The sequence below is a fragment of the Epinephelus fuscoguttatus genome, linkage group LG8 (genome assembly GCF_011397635.1).
Source record: "Epinephelus fuscoguttatus linkage group LG8, E.fuscoguttatus.final_Chr_v1".
Taxonomy (NCBI): Eukaryota; Metazoa; Chordata; class Actinopteri; order Perciformes; family Serranidae; genus Epinephelus; species Epinephelus fuscoguttatus.
Genome location: NC_064759.1, coordinates 18,431,906 through 18,453,054, shown reverse-complemented (window position 1 = coordinate 18,453,054; position 21,149 = coordinate 18,431,906). Strand labels below are relative to the sequence as shown.

The window sequence follows — 21,149 nt, the reverse complement described above, 5'->3', positions numbered from 1 at the left end:
ACACACACACACACACACCTCACCATACAGTATCTCCCAATGGACTCCTCCACTTCTTCTCTCAAACTCATTGTAAAACCTCTCAGATATTTGCTGCAAGATGCTGTAACTGTTATAGAAACTGACCTAAAATGTGTTGTGCTATCACTTATATACTGATGGAATAAACAACATTTACTGAAATAAAAAAACATAGAGCAAGTTAAAAACACCATCCAGGTGTTGAGAGAGGAAACAACTTATTTATTCAGTGCAACAGAATGACACAGTGACAGAAACATGAAGTCTGGAACTCATATGACGCTCATCATTTGACCCCTAACGTACATGTTGGACACACTCTCACAGCATATGATATGACGCATAATCTTGCATACAAAGTCAAACTGTGCAGCACTGGATTCATGAGTCTTTTGTGCATCGCTTGATTTATCACCTGAAGAGCCAGTCTCTCCTGTAACGACTAACCAGGAAATGTCTCTTTTAATATTACCTTCATAAAACTTAGACCGGCTTATAGGGGTCTGGATATCATTACATCTTGACAATACGTTTCTCCTTGACAGCCACAATCCACCCAGAAGAAGACGTGCTATCACCAAACTAGAGGAGTCAGTAAGTGCTGTGTGTGCAAGACTTGGGAATTTCAGTGTCAGTAACAGTTCAAGTAAACTTACATTACAGTTGACTCATATTTCCCAAGTGAGAGGATTTGCTGTAGGCTATACATCAATTAGTTAGACTCTAAATACACTCTCTAAGTGCTTAACTAGAACCTGGTTTACTTGAAAAACTTGATTTAATACACCTGTCTTTAGGGTGTTGTGTGGCCCACAACCACTTTAGAAACATGCACAGCAATGAATTATATTTGATATTACCTACTTAACCTATGCTTACAACCTGTGACTGCATTTACAAAGTCTTTAAGCATCTAATATTAGCTGAGGACTGCTTTCCTCATTTCTTTCAGCATCATTCATATTCAGCACCCACACAAATTAAAGATGAAATCAGGACTATATTTAGGAACAAGTCGTTTTCTTTTGCAGCTAAAAATAACTTGGTCACCACTTTTTTTTTTTTAATGCCAGTACAAAATTATATGTTCATGAACAGGGTCACACTGATTTTTTCCAATGAACAGTGGGTTTCATAGTGGTATATATAGGCTGCTAACTTATGTCCAATCATTAATATTAAAGGTGTAAACATTCATATTTACTGTCTCTGTGTGCAAGGCAGCCATAATACAGGATGGGGGGTTTTATGTGTTGCTTTTCAATGCCAGACAGTCACTTATAAATTATTGGAGATCAGGACTGCAACTAGGCCAATAAAGATGATTTTCAATGTCAATTAATCTGTTAATAATTGTCTCGATTAAAGGTCCACTGTGTAGGATTTAATGGCATCCAGCAGTGAGGTTGCGGAAGTGAGACTTGTAGGCGATTGACAGTGGCCAATGCCAAAATGCAAAAACACGAATGACCCTATCCAGAGCAAGTGTTTAATCTGTCCATTCTGGGCTCCTGTAGGGCAACATAGACTCCATGGACGAAGACCTACTCCAGATATTAACAGCTCATTCTGAAGCCCTGTTTCCACCAAACACTTTATCAGTCTGCACCTTGTTTATCGTCCACAGAGCGAGGCTGCACGCAGACATTATCAGAACAAAATGAAACAGACAGCAAAAAGAGTCTCTTCATGAGATATTTAGAAATAGCAGGTTTGTGCATTCAGTCCTTCGAAGGCAAGTGCGGGGGTTTATTAATGCCAAAGTCCACAGAACGTTTGAAGATCCACTCATTACTAAAAGTGTATGTCGAATAAAAACCTAAGTATTGGTCAGAGTCATCACAGTGAAATTTGAGGCGTTTTGACGGATTCACGTCGTCAACTCATGCATTGAGTAACATTACAAGTAAACGTTTGACCTTGAAAGTTGCCTGTTTTTTTTCTCCGACTACAGCTGCTGTTAGAGCCAGGGAAACATCCTTTCATTTTATAGTTACAGTCTACTAATAAAACTCTCCACAGCATGAACAGTGGTTACATGAGCCTCAAAACCAGCCACAGCTCAGCCCTGAGCAGAGTGACCGTCTGGACGTCTGGACCTTTTAATCTATTAATCATTTGGCTTATGAAATAGTGGAGAAAAAACATAATGTCCTTTAGCCCTAAGGATACTTCTTGAAATTGCTTGTTTCAACCATAGACTGTATAATAAACTTATTTTAGTCTATTTGTACGGCACAGTGCAACACTCCAGTACTTTAAGATATTCAGTTTCTGATCACTTGAGACAAAGACAAGCAGCATTTTCTCACATTTGAGAAACTGAAACATCTGAAATAGTTTATGATTTAGTTTCAGTCGATCAAATAATTTACTAATCGACTAGCTTGTTGCAGCTCCTCTGCATATTTCAAGGTGTCAAACACCTGAAACTGTGCATTTGCTGAGGATAGTCCATATTCCCAGGCCCCCTGAACTACCCATCATGTGCCCTCTTCTGAACTACGTGCGTTCGCTCTGTGTAACGGAAGGTGACCGGAAACACCTAGCCCAGGTAAGAAACTCGATGTAGCTAATACTAACAACCAAGTCAAGCTAGCAAATGTTAGTTTTTTTTGACGCAACGTCAAAAATAGCAGCCAGCCATAGCCTCAAATACCGTAGTTTTTTATTTTACAAACCTTCAACAATAACTCTCAGTGTGCAATGTGTCTCATTAAACCCTAATAATGATATAACATTACAGGGATAAAACTTAAAAGGTAGGCTATGCTAGCGCACTGTCTTGTTGACCAAGCACCACGTCACAGGTCTAAACTGTAGTAAAACTGGATCTAAATATTTCTATATGAAGCCTTGAGTTATACCCTAGTAGTCTCCTACAACTGCTGCAAGATGTAAAGGCATTTCTTCTTTAATCTACAAGGCCTCCTAAGTGTTTGTGCTCCTCTTGAATATACTGCGAAAGTTACTGTTTATAGCCCTAGGATTTGTGTCTCATATTTCTCCCCCAGGTCACAAGTGAAATGGGCCAAAAGTGCCTCCATGAACTTCATCTTAATGGAACTTAGAAATGGCTTTAAGCAGCAGGAGCCGCTCTCCAGGTGAGTTTAACCTGTCAATGAAGAATCTGAAGGCAGACTTAACTTAGACTCATCAGTGGCGTAAGATGGTTACAATGGGCCCCAGTGCACACCATGATGATGGGCCCTAGTGCATGCTATCCTGCACATATGGGGTCATCCCTATGTTTCCAGGGTTCTATGTTTCCCACTTAACCCTGCAAAAAAGCTTCTATGTTCCCCGCTTACACAAAAAGGGTTCTATGTTTCCCGCTTGGTTGAGCGGGCAACATAGAACCCGGAAAACGTAGAACCTTTCTGGTGTAAGCGGGGAACATAGAACCTTTTTTCCAGGGTTAAGTGGGAAACATAGAACCCTGGAAACATAGATACGCTCCCGCACATATTGTCTCGTCACATGATCAGAGACTTGACACTGAATAACATTAACATACATATAACTCAGCAATCATCAAAGCATATCTGTAATAATCTGTAGCATATCAAATAAACTAAGAAGTTCTTAATTTAATTTAATTTAATTTAATTTAATTTAATTTTACTTTAATGTAAGGATTTGCTGCCTTTCTTTGTCTTCTATAATAGTAAACTGAATATATTTAGGGTTTGGATCATTAGTTGAAACAAGAAATTTAGGGTGCTTTCAGAACGAGAGTTGTCTTGCTTTGGTCCGAATCAGGGACTAATTTTGTTACAAATTTGCATAATTGCCCAGACTTGGTTTGTGTCTTCACGGCAGCATTTACAAGCTGACCAGATACAATGCCTTGTGCGAGAAAGCTGCTTTTGATTGGTCAGAATTTCGATGCGGAAAAATTCCAGGAAGCAAACCAAACGTTGAAGAAGAGCACACTTACAGGATAAATGTGACACTTTCTAATGTCACAATGGAGGGACAACTACGCAGGTTGATTTTAGCGCTGCTCATCGTGGACTATATTGCTGTCATTGTTCATTTTAGTCAAACCACACAGTTTGAAAACGAGGTGCGGCTCCAACTAGAAAACAATGTTTTGATGCATTGGATGTGCTGAATGTGCATATTAAGGCAGTACAGGAGGAGGTGCACATTAATAATCCTCCAGGACTGTAACATGCTCGTGTTTAACCCAAACATGGAACACATTCTCACCACAAACGAACCGCACCAGAGTTTGTTTGTAACCGGACCGAGATTTCGCAATTGCTTTATTCACATCTGCTCAAACGAACCACACTAGGGGGGCAAATGAACTTGAGCTCGATTGAACTGAACCAAACAGGGCAGGTGTGAAAGCACCCTTAAAGAAGCATTGTGTAGGATTCATGGGACGGTGTGGACCGTGTTCTCCCATGTGCCAGGTGTGAACTCCTGAACTCCTCTCTCTGAGAATTATTTTAGTGTTTTTCTCTGATAACTTCAGATCCAGATGTTGAGGAGGTTTTTAACAAGAGCCAAATTATCTGCAGAGGTCTCTTTGTCTCCAAAACAAAATGGACCCAGGGATTTAAATAGCTAAAAACAGCCAGTAAAGCAGTTGCACATTAAAAAAAATATTTTTTTGTTTCAGACGCTGCTCCTCGCAAAGGGACTGCTAACTACGGTGGCTGACTCAGAAACACAAATGGTTCTGTCGAGAGCCAGTATTTGATATGTCCGTTCTGGGCTACTGTAGAAACATGGTGGTGCAACGTGGCGATGTCTGTAGATGAGGACCTGCCCCCTGTGTAAATGGCTCATTCTAAGGTAAAGAAAACACCAGTATTCTTCTTTTCAGGTGATTCTAAAGTAAAGAAAACAAACTTATTATATTATATCTTTGCCAGTATATCCCCCTTAATCCTACACACCGGACCTTTAAAGAAATCACCTTCAACTCCAGATGAAAATAATTGTTGGTTGCAGTCACTTTTGTGTTTGTATGCATTTTGCTCTGCATTTTGCACCCGTGTCCCCTCCTCTCTATCTCATTCTCCCTCTGTCTACTGTATGTGAATGTGTCATGGAGGAGACATAGAGCCCTGCATGCTGATTTATTCATGATATGACTTTTAATATCATTTACTGGGACATGGGAGTCTGCATCTCAAATAGGCCTGCCGGCACCTCTGTGTGCATGTGCGTGCGACAGAGGAAAAGAGACACAGTCTGCACTTCAACATGCTCACATGCATGTATATGTATGTGTGTGTAGTGGTGCATACATGTAGGTATGTGTGTAGGCATTGGTGCATGCTTGTGCAGTTACATTTGTGCGCGTCAGGGCCGAAATCGAGACAAATTGCGTTTGCGGCAAAGTGTGTTTGGGCCAGGGAAGAGGTGGACCTCATGATGATTGCCCATAGTAGGGTTGTGATTGAGTTATCGGACAACAGTAGGAAGTCATTGTGTAATGGGCAATAGCCAGCAATGGGGGCTGATACCAATCTGTTAAGCAGCATAGGGTGTGGAGAGGAATGTAGGAGGAGGTGTCTAGTTTCTGTGGTGGGTGACTGTTTTGTTAGCCAATGTGCGTGCTTGCTTTCTTTCTTGCATGTGTGTGATTCCATTTGATTTATTGCCATGTATTTGTCGGTACATGTTTGACAGTTGATACTGAGCGCTGCCAAGACAGCTAATGTAAAATTAGCTTTGCCTACTGTATGCTAAAAATCCAGTTTCCATGTTTTATTCTTCCTGAATATAGATTCGATTCAACAGCCACAAAGACAGATAACACACATATTTTTGTCAATTAGCTCCATATGTGTGCAGAGGTTTTTTTGTGCATCTAACCATACCTATTAGTGACTATAATTAAATGATGAGGAATAGGTGGGAGGATGGAACAGGAGGCAGACAGAGAAGGGGGCGGCTGGAAAGCGTGATTTAATTTGGTTATGATCTAATTTGCTTTGATTAAAAATGTATGCAAATCCCTCTTAGCATAAGGGATCAGTGAGGAGAGGCGACACCTCTTGCTCTCTCTTTCTCTCGCTATCTCTCCCTCTCACTCCCGCTGTCACCCCCTCCTCCTCCTCCTCCTCCTCCTCTACTTTTCAGTCCTCCTCCTCCTCCTCCTCCTCCTCCCTCTGTCTGTGGCCACTAAAGTGAGATGTGTGAATTGGAGAGCGTGGCGTGTACATGTGTGCATGTGTTGTTAGAGGTGTGTTCTTTTGTAAAGCGACGAGATGAACCCACTCACATTGGGTGTTATTGCACCTCATATCTATTGGCTGAGTATCTGCTACAGGCTGGCTCTTGGTGTGAGGTGGTTTTGTGAGAAAGTGTGTGTGTGTGTGTGTGTGTGTGTGTGTTTCTGCATGTGTGTTTGGCTTGACCCCGTCTGCCAGTGAGCCCTGTGTAGGAGTGACTTTGCCAAGCCGCACATGTCTCCCAGAGGTTGATCCTCCCCACAGCCCGACACTGAAGGTCACACCGCTGAATGCTATCTCCTCCTCCCAGTTTCCTTCAACATTCTTCATTTCTTGTTGATCTTTCTCTCGATCCGTCCGCCTTTTTTGCTTTCTTTCTTTTCTTTCACACATGTAGACACACGACCTTACCCTCCACCTTTGTCCAGTCTGTCCTCTGTGCTGCCGGCCACTGACAACCTTCAGCCTGAGAAAAATAGCCTCGCACAGTGTGCATGTGCACCTTCACTGTGAATGTTTCTGTGTGTGTGTGTGTGTGTGTGTGTGTGTTTGCCTGCTACTCTCTCTTTTGTGTTTGTGATTCTATTCTATTGTGTCTGTATAAGGAGCAGGCCATCTAGGTAACTGCATCTATTTGCATGGGGGCTCAGAGTATTCATGCCACTCTCAATTTCTTCCCGTCTCTGCACTCTCTCTCAGCCTGTCACCACTGCCTCTCCAAGTTTACTGTAATGAACTCTGGTTTGCCTCCATTCTCCTCTCCTCTCCTCTCCTCTCCTCTCCTCTCCTCTCCTCTGTCTTGCTCGCTGTCCTCCAGCCAGCCAGGCAGCCAGCCAATCAGACATTTTATCAGACATCTAGGCAGCCCGCTTACCTTATCAGTCATCCAGAGTCAGTCAGCCTGACAGCTGTCATGTCAGGAGGATGACTAGTTATGCGGTCAGCTGGTGACTCGACTAGGTCGCAAAGGTAGGCACACAATTGTTGACTCAGTTACAGCGAGGTTTTGACATCACAACTAAATGGACCAAATGCATTTCAGTCTCGGCCAATCGGTGCTGACCACTGGGAGAAAATATATTGCAGTGTGTGTTATTTAAAGAGTAGTTTCTCATCACAGCGGGAGAAAAAAATACAGGGAGAAAACTGTAAAAATAATATGATCTTTCGCAAGAGAGAGGGTTTTATTTTCTGATCCAAGGAAGGGTTTCTGTGCAGAGCCACAGCTTACCTGACGTTCATCTGCACTCTTACGGAGCTCTCGCTCTCCTCCACGTCTCTCTGCAGAGTTTTACAATTTTGCATTTTCTTGTCTTTTTCTTGCACATCCCAGCATGAATTGTGGGAGACATACTGTTTTTTAAGGATTTTGGTATAGGAACATATCAGCATTCATTCTCACAGGAATTTCGGGGTTGACTACTGTAGCTGTGCAAGTACCTGTTACATTTGATGGCTGACAGTGTGCAGATTGACAGGAAATGTAGGAAGAGAGAAGGTACCCAGGACACCTCAGCTGTGCAGCTCTAAAGGCCTGTACACACCAGAGGTGTAATATGATAATAAACGACACAAAAATGCAAAATACTTAGATGCGAATATTTCGCATTTAAACTGTTCATTTGGGCGATGTTGGGAATATGCAACAGTTGCAACCCCTGCCTAGTAAAAGCCATTGATGTGAATAGATTTGCCGGCAGTGACGCAAAATTGCGACAATACTTAGTGCAATTCTGTTGACCCAGAGCAGTCTGTCTGAGGTAAGCTGTATAACCTAAAGTACTGTAAGCTGTTTTCTTTAGTTTCCTTTTTGTGAAATGCTCTGAGTGAATTTGATTTCAGAAGCAGAATCAGAAATACTTTATTGATCCTTGAGGGAAAATTGTGATTCGTTACAGTTGCTCTAAATTTAAAGAACGGAGAATTATAATTGTTAGAATTCTAATATATAAGTAAGAATAAGAGTTTTGAAATAGATGTATGTGAGTGGAGTATAAAGCAATAAAATAAAGAAAACAGAAATGAAAATGTGCATTAAAAATATTTTATTTTAATATATTATGCTGCAGTGTAAAACTAGTACTTAAAATACTAAAAATATTAAAAATAAAAGACATGTTGAAAAATTTAACTTCAGTATATACATCAATATAATAAAACAATAAAATAACAGTAAACATACGAAATATGTTTGACTTAATTATTAAATTCAATGTTAAAACAATAAGGCCTTGAAAGTCATTAAAAAGTCTTAAACTTAAATTTGTGAGGTCTTATCTACTACAATTTTTTTAATCTAATTTCATTTATCCATTTTTTAACTTATTTTAATGAAAATGAGTGAAGCCTTTATATGTAAAAGTCCACATTTCCAATATTACATATCCTTAAAAAACTATAATACTGTCATTGTACTTCAAACTTGCACTTACCTGTTGACAAAATGTAGATTGACTTAACTCACTCTAATGACCATATTCCTACATAACACCTACCTCTGCACAAGACAACATATATGCTACGTGCCTGCAATTCTTACCTTCATTCATTCATTCATTTTCTGTAACCGCTTATCCTGTTCAGGGTCGTGGGGAGGCTGGAGCCTATCCCAGCCGACATTGGGTGATTGTAGAGACGCTCACGTTCACACCTACGGGCAACTTAGAGTCACCAGTTAACTTAACTGGCATGTCTATGGACTGTGGAGAACCCAGAGAGAACACACGCTGAGACACACGCCAAGACCAAAAATATGTTTACATTGATGGAAATGGACGTGTGTCTAGTTGTAAACTTCAGTGATCTAAACATGTTTTCAGCTCATCAGTCAGTCAAACCAGGCAGTTTCTTTTTTTGGCAGTTTGAGAGCCATTCAATCAGTCATCTTGTTTACTGAGTCAGTTGGTCAGTCAGTCAGTAACTCAGCCGTTCATCCAGTCAGTCAGTTAACTCAGTCAGTCAGCCTGTGTCTGCTCTCTTACATAAGCTGGGCGACAGATGCTGAATCATGAGCTGCCCGCTGGAATGCTCTCTCTACCCAGAGGGTGCCAGGAGGGAAGACAGCACACACACACACACGCACACGCACACACACACACACACACACCCATATAGTCCCCTCAAACACACACATGCACAAACTCAACCGTATGCATTCATGCAAACATTGTGCGCACACCGGCATGCATGTACAAACGCTCACACACACACACACACACACACACACACACACTGCATGTCATGCACTATTTCACATGAGACTCACTCCTCATGATTGAACTCCAGAGGGGAGATAGTAGAGGAGAGAGGGAGGGAAGAAGAAGAGAAACACAGGGGTGAGAGCGCGAGAGAGGTTGAGTGTGAGACAAGAAGACAGACTGAGAGAGAGAGAGAGGGAGAGGGAGCGAGGCTTGCAGATAGACTGACAGAGAGTTCAAGAGAAAGAGAGAAGAAAGGAGAGTGAGATCTTCCCTCAGCTGTCTGTGAGGGTTTTGATGTGGTTTAAAGGGTTTTTCATGTTACGCAACTTTGAAGACGAGGCGTTTGATGTTTAGTTTGCTAGTTTGTTAGCTATTGGATTAATCTCTCTACCTTCTACTTCTCTTTCTCTGCAATTTATCTGATTAGTGCTAGGGGCTTGCGTCACCCTCTTTTTGCCTTTTGTCTCGAGCGATACTCAGAAGGGTGTTTTTCTGTGTCTCTTCAGAAACTTGGCACCTATCATCTATTTATGGGAGAAGCAATTGAAACTGGAATAACGGCCCTATTTGCCTGCCTGTCTAGCCTTTCAAAAACACGACTGAAATGCTGATGGAACAATGACAACCATTTCTCCCTTTTTTTTCACTCTCATCTCCCAGTTTCTCTCACTACCTCTTCCAATCTCGCCTCTCCACGTCCCCTCAGCATGGGTGATTCATTTGTCTCCAACACAATATAGCACAACATGGGCTCGCCACCGTCCATATTGCCACAATGCGTATTTGTCGAACGCCGGGGATTTCATAAATGTATTTCCACATTCCCTCCTTCCAGCGTTTTCCTTCTCTGCCCTTCCACTTTCCCCCCTCATTCACTTATTCCCTTTCCTCTCCGGCAGCAACGCACACTTTCCCGGTCTCTACCTCCTCTTCCTCCCTCTCTCCCTCCTTTCCATCCCTCTCTCTTTCCCTCTCTCATCAGACGAATGTAAGAATAGAACAGGGGAAGCCCTCTCACCTCTCCCTGCACACTGGCTAATTAGCATATTCATGAGAGGTTCCATAAATTATACATGAGATCCGGAGGGGAAACAGAGGCAGAAGAATGAGACGCAGACACACATACTCTCTCTCTGTCTCATACACACACACACACACACACACACACACACATGCACGTGCACACATGCACTCCTATATGCAGGTATGCTCACATTCACACACACAAATAAACACACACATAGACACATCCTCACTTTCTCTTCCCCTCACACCTTCTCTCAATCACACAACACAGACGGCGATATACAGGCAGGTAATTGGTGAGAAAGAGTGTGTGGTACAGTACACTGGCAGTGTGCAGGGGGAGACAGCGTACACAATACTGAAAAGGGAGAAGTAGAAGTCAGTCTCATTCGAAAACAGAAAATGCAGTGCACACACAGGCACAATGCTTAGGTTAGCTGTATTTTTCTCCACACTTGAAGGTAAGAGGGTTTAGGCACTTTGAGGCACTAAGTAAGGTTAATGCAGTGAGGGTTAATGCTAAAAGGAAGCTCTAAAGTCGAGAGCGTTAGATTCAGACAGATTTGGAGGTCATGCTGTTACTTTATAACCAGTAAGAGAGGGAACTGAAAGGCCAGAAGGTCCCTGAGATTATTCCAAAATGTGACATCCGTGTTAGAGTTAAAAAAAAAAAAAATCGCAGTTTGCAGAGCTTGAAGGTGATTAAAACGTCACAAGTTTAGCCTCCATTTGGTAGAGCAAGTGCCGAGAAGTTATGCACCATCATTCAAACTATACCATATTTGTTTTAAATCCAATTAATGTGTTTTTCTCTCTTACTTGATGGATATCCCAATTTGGAGCCAGACTCTGACTCAGCACGCTGACGGATGATCTAGACATCTTTAGCCACATATATCATATTTACATGTGGTCCAAAATAAATGCAGGAAGATGAAAGCTGACAGGAGGCTGGAATACCTCCAAGATTTGTGTGCTTTTGGAGGGGTCTTCTTCAAGTCTTGAGAATAAAGACACTCCACGGCAGCATTGCTCAAAGGGACACTTTGCAGATTTTCAAGCAGCTTTTAAACAGTGTGGGTATGTGTAAATGAACTGGTAAACTCCGCTCCATCTTACCAGTGCCCAGATCTCCCTGCTCCTCTCCCAGCTCAAATCAAATTTTCACTGGCTCAAGGGCTGCTGTTTGAACTAAATATTATACTTGCGCATTTTCGTTTGCCGACCACCACGGACACAAAGAGTATAGAAGCAGATCTAGAGAATGACCCACCCTTCTCTTTCTCTCAAATGCAGACCAAACTCTGATCAAACTGTAAACCAAGGCAGTGCTGATCAAATACAAACAATGCTTCTGTTGCTGTATTGCCTGTTTCTCTTCTGAAATATCTTCAGAAATATTTTAGTGCACTGTTTGGCTGTAATGCAAAAATGTGTGAACAGGAAGTGGGCGCCAAACTGTTTCCTGAGGCTGGAAAAGCTTAGATCAACTTGTAAAACTAGGCAGCTCTGATCAAATATGACCCAAGATTCTGTTACTGCGTCGCCGATTTATCTTCTAAAATATCTTCAGAAATATTTTAGTGCACTGTTTGGCTGTAATGCAAAAATGTGTGAACAGGAAGTGGGCGCCAAACTGTGTCCTGAGCCTGGAAAAGCTTAGATCAACTTGTTAAACTAGGCAGCTCTGATCAAATATGACCCAAGATTCTGTTACTGCGTTGCCGATTTATCACCCAAATTGTTTTCAGAAACATATTTAAGCTTCCTGTTTTACTCCAATTCAATGTTTGTCATCAGCTGGCCACCATATTGTTTCCAGTGTCAAAATGGCCAAACTTGCATGACGTCACCCACCAATGAGAGCATTTATTGGGCTGGTGTGGCACAGTGCATTCTGGTAGTTCAAAAAGGAGAGACAGAAGAATTAAGTAAATCTAATATTCAATACAGAACATGAGTGTACACATTAACAGATGATTGGTGCTGATTAAGATTTAACAGAAGTCTTTGGTGCTTGGACACCAGAGGGAGGTATTTTGTGATCAAGGGACATCTGAGTGGCAGCAGGATAAATCCCCCCCGTGGAGTCCAGACACTGGTGGTGGTGGTGGCTGACGACTCTGAGGCTGATGCCTGATGAGGTGTATGAGGCTGGTGAATCTGTAAAGACTGGGGGGTGATTGGGTGGTGGAAGCACGCACAATGGTAGCAAGAAAGAAATGTAAAATGAGGAGCAGTAAGATGATAGGCTGGCAGAGAAGGAGTGTCACTGTGCTTTTGGTTGATTGTGAATCAGCTGATGACTCAACTGACCTACCCAGACAATGACACCTAGAGATGGTGAGTGAGCATATGTGCAAGGAGTGAATGGCAGAGTGAGAAAGAAAAGTATTGTCTTCCTGACTGAACTTTTGCCAGAGCATCATTTGTAGATTTTCTACCTCTTGTGCAAAAAGCAAATGCCACAGCCTTTTCCCTCATATTGGCTTGTCATGTAGCACAAATTTCAAAAGTATTTGTGTCTTTCTATTGCATAGACAGCCCAGTTTTTTGAAAAGACCTTCTTTCCAGCAGTTAAATGCTTCTTTAAAGGCTTTATATCCTTAAAAAGTGAATAATATCAATACATGAATTAGAATAAAAAGTAGTTTGATCTATAAAATAGCAGACGATTGTGAAAAATGCCGTAACAGTCACCTAAAGCCCAGATGTCGACATGAAATTGCTTGTTTTGTCAGACCAAAGACGAGACAGAGAAAAGCAGCACATTAGACAAGCTGGGACAAGAGTATGTTTGCAATTTTTACTTGACAAATGATTAACAATTGTCAAAGTAGTTAGGTCTTTAGCCCCGTGATAGTCTGGTGACCTGTCCAGGGTGTACCCCGCCTCTCGCCGGATGTGAGGTTGGATAGGCTCCAGAACCTTTGTGACCCCTTACAGGATAAGCGGTTACGGAAAATGAATTAATGATTGAACATAGTTCCAGTTGACTAATAGATAAATCAAGTTGTCATTTCACCTCCACTTCATGCATTCCTTTGTCCAGTCAGAGTCAGATTTTGCTAACATGATCCATAAGACGTACAGATGCCATCACAGTCTCTTTGAAACAGATAACACACTGAGATCATGCTGTATGAAAAAATAAATGCCTTATGTGAAAATTTCACACCAGTGTCTTTTAGTTAATAACTTCTTTGTTGTTTAAGCTGACTTGGAAATCAAGGTGTTTGAAAGGCACTGCATTACTGATGAGGCAACAAGCTTCTTCCTACAGGCAGCATGCAAACAGCGGCATATTTAGGGGCCCAAGTTCCACATATCAGTTCAAACTGAACATCCACGATTTAAATTTTCACTCCCCCATAAATCTCAGAAATAAACTATTTTTGATGGCAAGTGACAACATCGAATTTTAGATTCAAATACACAACATCAAGTAGATGCGCTGTATACCAAGCAGCTCTTACACACATTACATGAACTGGCTGTTAATTGCTTACTATCTGCATTTAAAAGCCTTGGACTTGCCTTGATGCCGTTCTTCAATGAATGCTGATTTAATCTATACTGTATCGTATTTGAATTCTACATTTGACGTCTCATTTGCACTTATTAGAGGAACTGCAAACAGGTGACAGCATGTTGAAACACATCCTGCAGGTACCTGCGCACTTAGAAGACAATCATAATTCCACTTCATTTGCATCAAGAAAAATGTGCTTTTATAGCTCGGGAACTGAGTAGATTAGATTAGAGCAAGATGTGCTGTTATTAGATAATGCTGTGCAGTGTGGATCCATATGGCACCCTTAACCACACTGCCAGGCATGACTGCGTGACAGAGGTCCTGTTGAAACGATGTGGATATGGATAAGTGAAACCACAGTCTGCAGTGGAGGCAAGTGATTTCAGAGAGTTCCTGCTACACACGATGGTATGTAAGTGTGCGATGTTACAGCTAAGAGGTTCCCCCCTGGCTTGCATTATGCTCTGTCACCATTCGAGCCTGTGAATAGGCGGTAGGGATCCTGCCATACATGCTTAAGTGCTTACGACAATTAGCTGATTCTGGGTGGTTTGGATCTAATTGAAACACAAGGGAACGAGAGCAATTGAGCGATTTGCCTCTCCAGCGTACTAGATGGAATATTCATGAACATGTTGCCAGGACTTATCGTGTTCCTTCAGTCCTTCAGTGTTTGCCCGAGAGAATCTGCTTCCTTTTATCAATTCGTTTCCTGGATCCATCAGTGTATTGATATAGAAACAGAGGCTGAGGATTTATTTCCTCATATATATGTTGTTTAGTGGGTTTGTGTGAGTGAGAGCTGACACGTGTTACTGTGATGTTTGTTATGGATTTGTTGTGCACTGTGTGGGAATTTTGTCAGCAGGAGTGTACACTTTCATATAGGGCTGAACAATTTTCAAAAAATATGTTATTGGGGTGATTTTTACTGAAACTGCATAGACCTTTCTCACAGAGGACATTTTGACGTGTCATAGCAGGAAAAGCACAAGTGAAAATGATAACATTAATGATGGCTCAGTTCCAGTGTCCCAGTGAGCTGTTCCCATGCACAGTGTCAGCGCCTCCCCTAAGTGGAATGCAGCCGCCATTAATGTGGCATGTCAAAATGTCTGCCGTGAGAAATGTCTGTTGTGATATGATTTGTAATAAGTGGAATTATCATTTTTACATCATTATTTTTTATTTTCATTGATAGGAATATTAAAATGGTGTAATTTTTTGCGGGGATCTATACTGCGCAAAAATGTTTTCTTAAGTCTGTAGAATATTTTGTGTAGGCCAGAACATCTCTGCAGCGTGACAACATTAAATTTAAAAGGGTATTTTGACACACATTTCCCCCGTAATAAATATTGCGTGTGCTGTGGTTCAAAAACTTTCAGTGGGCCGTATCGTGATTTTGATAAAATTTTGAATCGTTGTTCAGCCCTACTCTCATACACACAAAAAAATGTTGGTTAATGCACACAAAAAAAGTCATAAACATAAACCACCGCACTCTGAACACACCGCCCGTGACTTCCTCAGGTTTGCTCAGCACAATCACATGAGCGCTCACAGGTGTGCTAAACATACATGGGTCACGTGAAAAATTTGTGTAAATGTATCATGCTTTTTGGATGAATTGTAAATTATCTTTTGAAAAATGTTTTTGAAGAATGTGTCTATTGAAAAAGAATAACTGTGATAATTAGTCACATGACCCATGTATATTTAGCACACCTGTGAGTGCTCATGAAATTCTGTTGAGCGAACCTGAGGAAGCCACGGGCGAAACACGTTCTTCACTCTCAATAAAATCACAGTAATTCAGTTCAGTGTGTGGTGGTTTATGTTGATGATTTTCATCTGGGATGTTCCTGCAGCCGACCAGCACCTAATCCTTGAGACTGGCTGTGCAGAGGGAGTTCTGTTTACACAAAAAAAGTGTTGATTAACGCACACCTGGTGGACAGGTGCGCAGGAATGATTGAATAATGCCAAGGAAAAGCTTGAAATCCTGCAACATTTCAGCCATGAACGTTTGTCAGGCATCATATTCACAATGGGAAACAGCACATCTTTACACTAAAGTCACAGACTGTGACAACCAATCGAAAAGGGGAGCCAAACCTCAAACACTTGAGACAGTTAGTACATCAGTACTTAATATGTCCTTTAATGACAGAAAAATATACATCACATTCTTGTCAAGTTGTCACAACCTGTGGCTTTAGTATAAAAACATGTGTTGTTTCATGTTGTGAAGGTCCGTAACTGATATGTTGTGCCTGTAAAAATGAAAACAGGTGTGGGTGTTGAATCTTTTCGTTTACTCCTGTGTACCAACTTGGCCTTCACACACTTCTGTACATTCTGACTTTCACGATTTTATATTTTCAGTTGATAAATGTCATACTTTTCTGTAGGGCTGAGCACAATCAGGTCCTTTCAAAAGTTTATTGGATGACATCAAAGCACAGTGTCATAGTTTAATAGAGATTAAACAGTATGAAAATTTCATGTCAATATTATAGTGAACAAAGTGTCATGGTTATCAGTATTATCATGGTATGATTAAAATGTCTGAAAATTGTGTCTGATGTTTTTTTCCCGTTAAGGGTTTTTCTGGGGGAGTTTTTCTTTATATGCTGTGAGGGTCCAAGGACAGAGGGATGTCGTACTCTGTAAAACCTTCTGATGTGATTTGTGATGATGGGCTTTATAAATAAAATTGAACTGAAAATGTCGAAACAGTACTGAAACATACTGAAATATTTTCATCATGTTGTATACTGAAAACCACAAATAAAATTAGCAGCACTTTTTGTTTGCATGAACAGCACAACCACTGCTCCACCCAACTTAATCCTAGCAAGATGCTGGAAACATCAATGAATCTAAAGCGGTAGAAAAGATTTGCACACATTAAAATAGCCACTATAGTATGTAAACATATGAAAACAATATCAAACATTTAAGATTGCACCGTATGGCCACATGTCCAGGAGACTGTTGCTAACTTTGGTTGATGCTGGACAGTATTTACTGTACTAAGAGTTTTTTAAAGCACAGTATCAAACACAGCTTTAATGATAATTAAAATTTGAAGCTGTAACACTAAAGAAATACACTCCAAATCTGCTGCAAATATTAGAATACTTACAAAAGTTAAAGTACAAGTATTAATAAAAATACACTCCAGTTGCAGTGTAAAATGATAATAACTAGCTAGTTTGTGAGTTAGCATTACCAACAGTACCTTCAGTCTAATATGTGTTTTGATATTTCTGTTTTTTTGCAGCATATTGCCTTTGCCCTTAGGGGACACCATAGTTTTCACCCAAAAGCAGTTCTGCTCTTGTTCATGAATATGAATAACTAATTTCAAATGAGTGCCAGTGTGTGTGCGCCTCTGTCTGCCTGCAAATGTGCGCACGCCTGTCCACATCTGTGTGTGTATGTGTGTGCGCTCCTTTAGTGCGGGTGGCAGGAGCTAATATCAGATTACGGATGTAAATTGGCAGAGTGGCTCTCTCTCATTATCACTAATAAGACTATGGCCTCGCTCTCTGCGCCCTCTCTCCCTCGCTCCATGGTCGGTTAGATGAGAGAGAGATGAGCTGATAGAGAGAGAGGAGAGGGCCGCTACAGCCCTGTTCCTGAAAGCAAACGGTTTCAGAATGCACACACTGAGACAACACACAAATATAGCACGTTACACACAGATAGCAAAGCACGGATCCAGACTTGCTTTATCTGGAGGAGCACAAAAGTGGGCTCAGTCTGAAGCTCGTAACAATGATTCTTATGTGTATAAAACTGAATCCATCTTTCCTCTTCTCCATCTTCGTCATAGACACACTACACACCATCTTACACTGTTAACTGTAACATGTACACACCCGCTCGATGTACACATATATACACAGCACCATTCTTCTCACATCAGTCCAAGGACATTACACAAAATGAGACAGAGATGTATTTATAGTCGCAGAAAATTTCTGAGGCAGAACTAACGCCTAACATACAAACTAATTATTCTCTCTACTTATTGCCACAAACACAGTCGTTCATAATCTCAGCTGCAAATCCCTTTATTACATATGTGTTTCACCGAAGATTGACGAGGCCAGAATGACATGCAAGTGGTTCTAATGGCACTGTAAAGTCACAATCAATCATGTAGATTATTGGGTATAGAGTCATTTGAACATATGTGCACATGCTTGTTGGGACACACAAAACACTGGTGTGTGTGTGTGTGTGTGTGTGTGTGTGTGTGTGTGTGTGTGTGTGTGTGTGTGTGGGCACAAACATTCTGTATTTGTGGTCACATAAACGTGATTATCCCAGCACATAAACTTCGACCGATGCAAAAAAAAAAAAAAAAAGTGCACAAAATAGTGTGTTCATCACGTATTGATAACATTGTTCTAACTGCACACGGCACCAAAACGCTCAATGAATGCAATAATCACTCTCTCTGTCTCTCCATTCCTCTCAGTCTTGCTCGTCTCTCGGTGGACCGCATTCGTTCAGTAATTACATTTCAGCCATTATTCTCAGCTGACATTTCTGTACAGTTAATCATGCCCATTTTGCCATCACGCACAGGTCAAAGTGTGAGGGTAAGTATGGGAGCGCGCGCGAGAGAGACGGAGACAACCTAAAAGGATAAAATTACATGTGAATCATGCACCACAATGTCGGCTGTGAGCACCCACTTGACGACATGTGTGTGTTTGCGTTCTTGCATCAGCTGCGTATTTGCATGCATTACCATTTTATTTATCTCCCTTCAAAGTGTGTAATTAATCCGTCTGTGTATTGCTGCGTATGTACATGTGTACTGTACATGTGTTTGTTTGTCCCCACACTTTGTCACGGCACAGTATACGACCAGGGTAATGATGTGTAAAGTGATGATGTGCAACCACCCACTCTTACCAGGAGGGTCACAACCCTTGGCCTCGGTTGCACCCTTGCATACACTTGTGTTTGCGCGTCTCTCTTTATGTGTGTGTGTGTGTGTGTGTGTGTGTGTGTGTGTGTTTCAAGCCAATCTGGCTGGCGTCTGCTCACTCCTCTATCCACTGCAGGCCGTCTGCTGTCTTTTATTTCTGCTTTAATGACCTATAAAGGGACTGTTACTTTTTAAATAAACCATAAAGCAAGGGTCATAAAAGGGGAGTGCAGTGCTGGGCACAGGCCAAGCTCTGAGAGAAGTGTGTCTCGGTGTGTACTCGGGTGTGTGCCTGTGAGTGTGTGTGTGTGTGCGTTGCATATGTTAACACCAAGCTGAACCTGCAGCCAAGCAGATATCATTGTCTGAGAGAGCTCTGTAGCTCAGGTATGTAAGATGATAAACCTACATATGGTGACCTTGCTTCACATAGAGATGAGTGGGTGGGTGAGGAGCAGGTCCAAGGCTAGAGCGCTTTTTTTTCCTAAGCCACTGTCTTGGAGCTGCTGTAGTGGGTGTAGAAAGAAGCGAGCCTGAGGCAGCTTCAGTGGCGCTTCATACAATGAGTAAAACCCCTTTACAGCAACTTATATCACTGAGGACTCTTTTATATTCCCACGACCGACGGAGGAAGCTTATGAAAGTGCTTAGAGATGCTGAGAAGTGGTTGAGACAGGTTCAACCAAGCACTACTGACAGTAATATATGGGTCTTAATAGGTGCATGGTGGTGATATCTGCAGGAGGTGTAATTTCAGTAATGCTTGTGACAGAAAAAAAGAAAAAAAAGTTTAGGAAACAGTAAAGTGCCTGTCTTAGAAGAAAGGTCTTTGCACCATGCATATTTACGTCTTAGTTAGAGGAATGTGTGGGTGCAAGTCATCGCTCCCTGTCTCTCTCCTCTACCCCCTCCTCATGCGCTGCGATTCTAAAGCCAAACATAAAAAAGGGGGGAAAAAAAATAATTGCCCGTTTTAGCAGAGTGTAACGTCGAAAATGTGTGTCGCTCATGCAGAGCTTCAAACGGGCTCGGCGAGGAACAGAGAGCAAATCTTAGCACGCCGCGTTTAGGACATCAAACGGGCCGCAATCAACCGCTTCGCAGGGGGGGGGGGGACAGGAGGGGCTCGGAGGTGGCGGCGGCGGGGGGCTCATTTCCTTTGACGTTCATGCACTTCTTCTTCTCCCATAAGAAGAAGTTTAGCTACTTCCAGCATCTATCAAGAGAAGGAGAGAGAGATGCACCGACTGTGAGACAAGTTATTTGGTAATACAGACATGAGGAAGTGGAACAAAAGCTGCAAGAGGTTATGCAGAAGGTTACGTGGGTTATGCAGACTTGTACACAGGGACGGACGCTGCAGGATGGCGGAGAGAAATCCCTGACGTTTTAAAACATTTCCCTGAGATGTCATCATCTGTTTGAGGTCTTTTCTTAATTAGGAGGCAATCTTATTTTCCATGCAACTGACAAAATAGACTCCTCTCGTTTTTACTTCCAGACATTTCTTGTTGCAGTGCTTCTTCAGTTTGGCTCACCCCTCAAGAGGAGCTGTTTGGTGGAAAAAACTTATTGTATTAATTCAGAATAGATGAAGGGCTAGTTAAAACATGAATCAAACAAACTGATTTTACAAATCTTTGACATCAAGTATTCAAATGATGTCTTTCACCCAGAGTTGGAACATTTTTTTTTTCAGTTTGAGTTATCTACCAATCATATTTTTGATGAACCATTTAGTCCAGTGGTTCCCAACTTGTGGGTCATGGGTCCATTCTGAATGGACCGCAAGTGACTTTGAAATGTGCCAGGTTTGTAATACATCACTTTCTTCTGAAAAACAGTGAATTTCTGGCACATAATTTTATTTTGAAGTACTGTTTCCTGCTGCAACATATCCAAACGCAAGTATGACACTGAATATATTTAACTGTGTGGACCTTGAACTAATGACTAAGGAGAAATCTGGACCCTGTGGCTGGACCAGTTGGGAGCCACTGATTTAGTCATTGACTTAATAAAATGTCGCAAAATGGTGAAAGTAGCCATCAGTACTTACCAGAACTCAAGGTGACATCCTTGCTTTATTTGTCAGATTAATAATTCAAGGATGAAAGATACTCAAAAAGATTCTCAATTTGTCATGATTTTAGAACAAGAAAAACAAAGCAGCAAGTTGTCAATTTTGAGATGCTGGGCTCCGTGAGTATTTAGCA

At 41.5% G+C, this 21,149-nt stretch overlaps 1 protein-coding gene across 1 annotated transcript in view; it reads left to right on the top strand.

Moving 5' to 3' along the window:
* Nucleotides 1-2,550: 2,550 nt before the first annotated feature.
* The window catches only part of LOC125892904 (polycomb protein SCMH1), an 87,006-nt gene continuing 68,407 nt past the window's right edge, over nt 2,551-21,149 (top strand). Inside the window, exons 1-3 of the mRNA XM_049583238.1 lie at nt 2,551-2,575; nt 3,036-3,125; nt 4,655-4,830. The gene's annotated coding sequence lies outside the window, so the exon portion shown is untranslated. The remainder of the gene's footprint in view (nt 2,576-3,035; nt 3,126-4,654; nt 4,831-21,149) is intronic.